Source organism: Quercus robur, chromosome 9 (genome assembly GCF_932294415.1).
Source record: "Quercus robur chromosome 9, dhQueRobu3.1, whole genome shotgun sequence".
NCBI classification, from domain to species: Eukaryota; Viridiplantae; Streptophyta; class Magnoliopsida; order Fagales; family Fagaceae; genus Quercus; species Quercus robur.
In genome coordinates, this window is record NC_065542.1 from 20,859,183 (window position 1) to 20,865,857 (window position 6,675).

Genomic DNA, 6,675 nt, shown 5'->3' on the forward strand with positions numbered 1-6,675 from the left:
CTGGATATGGACAGATGACAATCATTCGGATACTATAGGACTTATGTTAGAGTTGTTTTCCTCCGTTTGTTCTTGGCTGGTGGCCGTGAGGGATGAGTTTGAGACATTTTCAAGTAAGATCATTATGTTAAGAAGAGATCATTCGTGGCTTTACTCTAATCTTTTGGCATAGAAGTCGTACAATGTTAGGTGAAAGTTCATTGTGATAGACGAAAGTAACTAGCTAGAAACTAGTTGATTTATCGCATTGTAGGCATTGCTTATTTACAGTATAATCACCCAAAATAGTTATAAGCGCACTTAATTAATTGTAAACGCCGTCTCTCTTTTTTGTCTGAGATAGAGAGAAAGGGTCGGCAACCGTCTCTATTTTGTTCTTCCTTGCGTTTTTAATTAGGATAAAGAGCATACCAATGTCTTTTAATTTAAACTCACTTGGCACTATACATGTCATTCTCAATTGTAGCTCATTTTTGTAGCAATGTCAATTATGGCACCCTCACCCACTTCTCTAGTTTTCAATGTTCGGAGATGTGAACCAGAACTGGTTGTTCCAGCTAAATCCACTCCCCATGAATTCAAACAACTTTCAGATGTGGATGATCGAGAACGCCATCATGTTCTGGTCATAATGTTTTATCGCTATGATCAGTCATTGGTAGGAAAAGACCCTGTGAAGGTCATTAGAGAGGCACTTGCACAACCACTTGCGTTTTACTACCCATATGCAGGTAGGCTTAGGGAAGGTCCTGATGCCAAGTTCATGGTAGAGTGTACTGGTGAGGGTGTGATGTTCATTGAGGCCGATGCTGATGTTACTCTGGAGGAGTTTGGTGATGCACCTCATCCTCCATTCCTATGGACGAGCTCATTTTTAATTTCCCGGCTCCAGAGGGATGCTTAATTGCCCATTGTTACTTTTTCAGGTAATTTGTGGCTCTTCTCTGTCAAATTTTGTAAGCAACTTACCTCATTGATTATAATCACTGTCTTTCTTTCTCTTCTAACTTGTGTATGTGTGTGAGAAATGTTAGAAATCAACACTAACTCTCTTGTCTCTAGAAATTTCTACATTATTCTAGAAACTTCTCGAACATTCTCACACAATCTCTCTAATTCCGGAAATTTTTCTCTCTTGCTCTCTTTTCGGAATCCTCTCCAAGATAGTTCTTATATTTTCTCTAGAAGCTTCCTTGCACTAGTGAATTTTAGTCACATGTTTATAGAATAGTCTAGAAGGTTGGAGAATGGCATTCATTTAATGCCAATAAAAAGGAAGTTGCTAGAAGCCTCAAGTTGGTTTCCTAACCAACACACACCTAGTATAAATAGATGTGGTGGTATGTGAAGTAGAGTGTGAGACTAGTGAGAGACTAGTGTGAGATTAGTGAGATGTGTGAGAGACTTGTGAAGAGTGTGAAGTGAAGAAATAAGTAAGAGCTATTGTATAGTGTCAATACATAGGTGTCTAGAGAGTTGGTGTGTGTGTCTTGTAAAAGCATTTAGTGCTTGTAAAGTGTTGTAAGTCAAAGAGTTAAGTTTTAATAAAAGCCCTTTGTTTAGTCATTTGCTCAACAATCTAGTGTCAGAGCTTCTGCTAACTCAACAATTTGGTATCAAAGCGAGGCGGTCAGGGACCGTGTTTATGGTGTCTAGGACAGTATTTTTGGAGGTGTTCATTCCGCTCGTGTACAATCTAGGACTATGAAGTTCGTGGTCTGGGACCAAGCTTATTTGGTAGAGCGAGAGATTTCACCAAGTTGTGATGGCGGACCTCCAAGCTGTCGGTAGCATTAGAAGGCTCAATAACTAGAATTACAACACATGGTCGACTTGTATGGAGTCGTACTTGCAGGGGCAAGATCTGTGGGAGATCGTGGCTGGTGGTGAAACCACACCTCCTAAGAATGCTGAAGCTTTGAGAAAGTGGAAGATTAAAGCCGGGAAGGCTTTGTTTGCAATCAAGACAAGCATCGAGGAAGAGATGCTGGAGCACATCAAGCATGTAAACACACCAAAGGCTGCATGGGACACCTTTTCAACACTATTTTCAAAGAAGAATGATGTAAGGCTACAATTGCTTGAGAATGAGCTAATGTCGGTGGCACAATGAGATATGACGATCACGCAATACTTCACCAAGGTAAAGTCTCTCTGTTGCGAAATCTCTGAATTAGATCCTGCATCAAATATTTCTGATGCAAGAATGAGACGGATAGTCATTCATGGGTTGAGACCTGAATATAGAAGTTTTGTAGCTGCCATTCAAGGTTGGCCTGTCCAACCATCATTAGTAGAATTGGAAAATTTGCTAGTTGACCAAGAAGCATTGGTCAAGCAAATGGTTGGGGTCTCACTAAAGAGTGAAGATGAGGCACTCTTTAGCGGTCAATATAAAGACCGACCCAAGAGAAGATTTAATGCAGGTTCTAAGAATAGAAATGATAAAGATAGAGAAGATAAAGAGAGCTCTCAAGATGGAGGAGCTCGAGGAAGTCGCGACAATAATGATCAAAGATCCACGGGTTACAGAAATCGTAATGTCAAGTGTTTCAAGTGTGGAAAAACGGGCCACTTTGCACGAGACTGTCGATTCAAGTGGAGAACAGCTCAAGGAAATATAGTGACGTTAAACAACCTAGAAGATGATAGCAAAGAAGAATGGGCTGTTGAATCGTGTCTGGCTGTGATAGAGCTAGTTGAAGAAGTAGTGGAAGAGGAAGCAATGCTAACAGTCTTAAAGGAAATTGAAGAGAAAATGCCTGAGAGCATGGGGGAGCAGTCTAGGAAAGATTAGTTCATGATAATTGATGAGTTACAATCTTTTGAAGACGAAGGTGAGCCAGAGTCTAGAGAAGTGACACTAGAGGAGGATCGACCAAGAATTAAAGAAGAGATTCACGCATTAAAGCAGGTGCCAAAGCCCAAGGATATGAAACCCATTAAATCTTCGAAGTTATGGCAAATAGATGATGTAAAGAATGCTTTCCTAGATGGAGAGTTAGATCGAGAAGTTTACAAGAAGTAGCCAAAGAGATTTGAGGGCAAAGCCCAGCCAAACAATGTCTGTAAGCTACAAAGAACACTTTACGGGTTGAAACAAGCGCCGAGGGAATGGTATGTTGACAATGGCAAAATTGGGAGAGAGTCAGTGTTGAGGGGGAGTGTTAGAAATCAACACTAACTCTCTTGTCTCTAGAAATTTCTACAGTATTCTAGAAACTTCTAGAACATTCTCACACAATCTCTCTAATTCCGGAAATTTCTCTCTTGCTCTCTTTCCGGAATTCTCTCCAAGATAGTTCTTATATTTTCTCTAGAAGCTTCCTTGCACTAGTGAATTTTAGTCACATGTTTATAGAATAGTCTAGAAGGTTGGAGAATGGCATTCATTTAATGCCAATAAAAAGGAAGTTGCTAGAAGCTTCAAGTTGGTTTCCTAACCAACACACACCTAGTATAAATAGATGTGGTGGTATGTGAAGTAGAGTGTGAGAGACTAGTGTAAGACTAGTGTGAGACCAGTGAGAGACTAGTGTGAGACTAGTGTGAGATTAGTGAGATGTGTGAGAGACTTGTGAAGAGTGTGAAGTGAAGAAATAAGTAAGAGCTATTGTGTAGTGTCAATACATAGGTGTCTAGAGAGTTGGTGTGTGTGTCTTGTAAAAGCATTTAGTGCTTGTAAAGTGTTGTAATTCAAAGAGTCAAGTTAAAATAAAAGCTCTTTGTTCAGTCATTTGTTTAATAATCTAATGTCAGAGCTTCTGCTAACTCAACAAGAAAGCCCCGTATTATTTTTTTCTCATCTTATATAGGGTTTACCTAACTCTTAGCTATGAGTCTTAGGTATCAAATTCACCCTTATATAAGAGAGAGAGAGAGAGAGAGAGAGAGAGAGAGAGAGAGGTATAATACACCAAGCTTACATAAAAAATTTTCATGTACTAATCTGTCTTTCAAACTTTAACCATGCATTTTTTTTCTTCTTCATATACCAATAATTGAATTATCTATCTTATTTGATTTGGAATTAAGAAAAAAAAAATGAAGGTACTTTGTCTATAATTTATGCTATTGGACTATAAATTTGGGGAAGTTATGATCAAACTCATATTTTCATATTATAATATACCAACATTATTTAGTTTGTTCATGCATATACAAGTAATCAATTAGTCTTGTATAATAACTCACACCTAGTATATTAAGTGTCTTGTAGTTTAAAAACATTGATTAGTTTCTTTTATGAGGACAACTAATGTTCAAATCCCCCTCCCCCCACTTGTAACAATTTGTCCAAAAAACATCACACTTTAGCTTACTAACATTTTTTTTTTTTGAATAAACAGTAATACTTATTAGAACACATACAAAAATAGCAATACTAGTATTTTAAATTGGGTTTATAATACATTACATAACTAGAGTACAACTACAAAATGGTTTAACTTTTGTAGTTGTAGATTGGGTTTAAAAACAGTGAATACTAGAACACACAATACAAATTTTTTAAAAAAAAATTGATACTTGAAGTGTAGACATTGTATACAAAGCATACATCAAAGAATATGAATTGATAATTTTCTGGATTTTCTGGTGCTTATAGTCTTTTTTGGCTTGGTTGATGTATTTTTTTTAGTTTTGTGGATGTACTTTCGAGGGAAGCTCTGTTCTCCCCTGTATTGTATTGTAGCAATTGGCTGTTTTAATAAAAGTTTTGTTTTCAAGAAGAAAAAAAAAAGTATGTTACTTATAAGTGATATATATAAATACAATAATCTGCTTATGCTTGTGTGTACTAATGTTGATTGGTATGATACATAGGTGACACGACTAAGGTGTGGAGGTTTTGTGTGTACTAATCTGCTTATACAATCACATAATGAGTGATGGTATGAGCATACTTCAATTCATGATTGCTGTGGGTGAGATGGCACAAGGCGCAACTGCTCCTTCAATCCCACCTGTGTGGCAAAGGGAGCTTCTCAATGCTAGAAACCCACCACAAGTGACATTCACACATCATGAATTTGATGAAGTGGTCGAGTCCAAGGCCTTTGCCAGTTCCCTCCATGACATGGCCTGCAATTGTTTCTTCTTTGGTCCAACTCAGATATCTGCAATTCGAAAAAAAAAACTTCCTCGTCACCTACATAAATCTTCCACGTTCGAGGTATTAACTGCATGCTTACGGAGATGCCGCACCATAGCAATTCAACTGGAGTCAAAGGATGAAGTGCGCTTGATATTTGGCATTAATGTGCGAAACAAATTTAACTCACCAATAGGGTACTATGGTAATGGGATTGCAGTCTCATTGGCTTTAACAACTGCTGGAAAGCTATGTCAAAGTCCTTTGGAATTGGAACTAATCAAAAGTGCAAAGAATAATGTTGCTGAGTAAGTTCGATCACTTATAGATCTTTTGGTGATAAAAGGTCGACCTTTTCTTACCATGGTGTATTCCTACTTGGTATCAGACATAACACGTATAAGATTTGAAGCTTTGGATTTTGGGTTGGGCAAAGCAGCCTTGACCCTGCAAACTTCTACATGCCAATGAAGAATAGTCATGGAGAGGAGGGAATTACGGTGCCAATGTGATTGCCAACTTTAGCCATGGAAACATTTGTGAAGGAGCTAGATAGCATCTTGGGAGACCACTGAGATAGCAGTACAACTTCTTAAGTAATCACGATAAATGACTAGTGCACTTAAGTTATTGCACTCAAAGTTGTGTGTAATAATTTAAGACGAAGTCACAAATTTCAATTTAAAAAAAAATTTACACAATTTTTTGTGTGATAGATATTGCTCTAAGTAATCATATCTTTTCAGTATTTATGGGGACTAATATGTGATATGAGAACAAAATGCATAATCTTATTTCTATGATATTTCTGGGGTATATGATGCTTCCGATGATTCTGGAAATTCATTTTGATAGTTACTATTTTAACCACTCGTGCATGGTTAAGATTATGTTGTTACTCTTCAAAAAAATATGAGAAAAGATTATGTTGGTATATATTGTATCCCGGCCCAAAAATATAAAGATATCACATACAGAACGATAGTCATGCATTAATGTTCTATTGTTGGGTAATTGCTAATGTGTGCACCTTATTACACACGCCGTACACGTAATTTAATTTTTAGACTTAAATGGTGACTTCGAAGTTACAATTTCTGTTCAAATATCGAAATGTGAGTATGATATGTGTAATAGGCAGTGTGTTATAAACACTACCCTTTATTATTAGATAAGCAAGTTTGTCTCTACATTTTCACTTGTGTTTTTTGTCTCTACATTTTCACTTGTGTTTTTCTCTTACAAATGGAATTTACTTTCTTCACCCTTGTTGGTTACTCTGTTGCACTAAGTGAAGTTGTATATACCATACGTTCATACATTTAGTTAGTAAGTTGTACAGACTCTTGTTTTCTTTATCTTTTTTTATTTTTCTTTTCGTAAAGTTGTATATACTTAATCATACTTGTTCAAAACGATTATTTTATTGGGACACTAAATAAAAATTCTCTGTCTCATTTTTTATGGTATACCAAATGTCCTTTTTGTCTAAAAAAAAAAGTCTTTTTTTTTTCTTTTTTTCATTTTAATTTTGGCTGTTTTATAAGAAAAGTGAAAAGAAAAAATGAAGTATAAAGTGGTTA

General features: G+C 36.6%; 1 pseudogene; it reads left to right on the forward strand.

The window, feature by feature from the left end:
- The first annotated feature begins 490 nt into the window (after positions 1–490).
- On the forward strand, positions 491–5,667 carry LOC126700832 (benzyl alcohol O-benzoyltransferase-like; annotated as a pseudogene).
- The last annotated feature ends 1,008 nt before the right edge of the window (positions 5,668–6,675 follow it).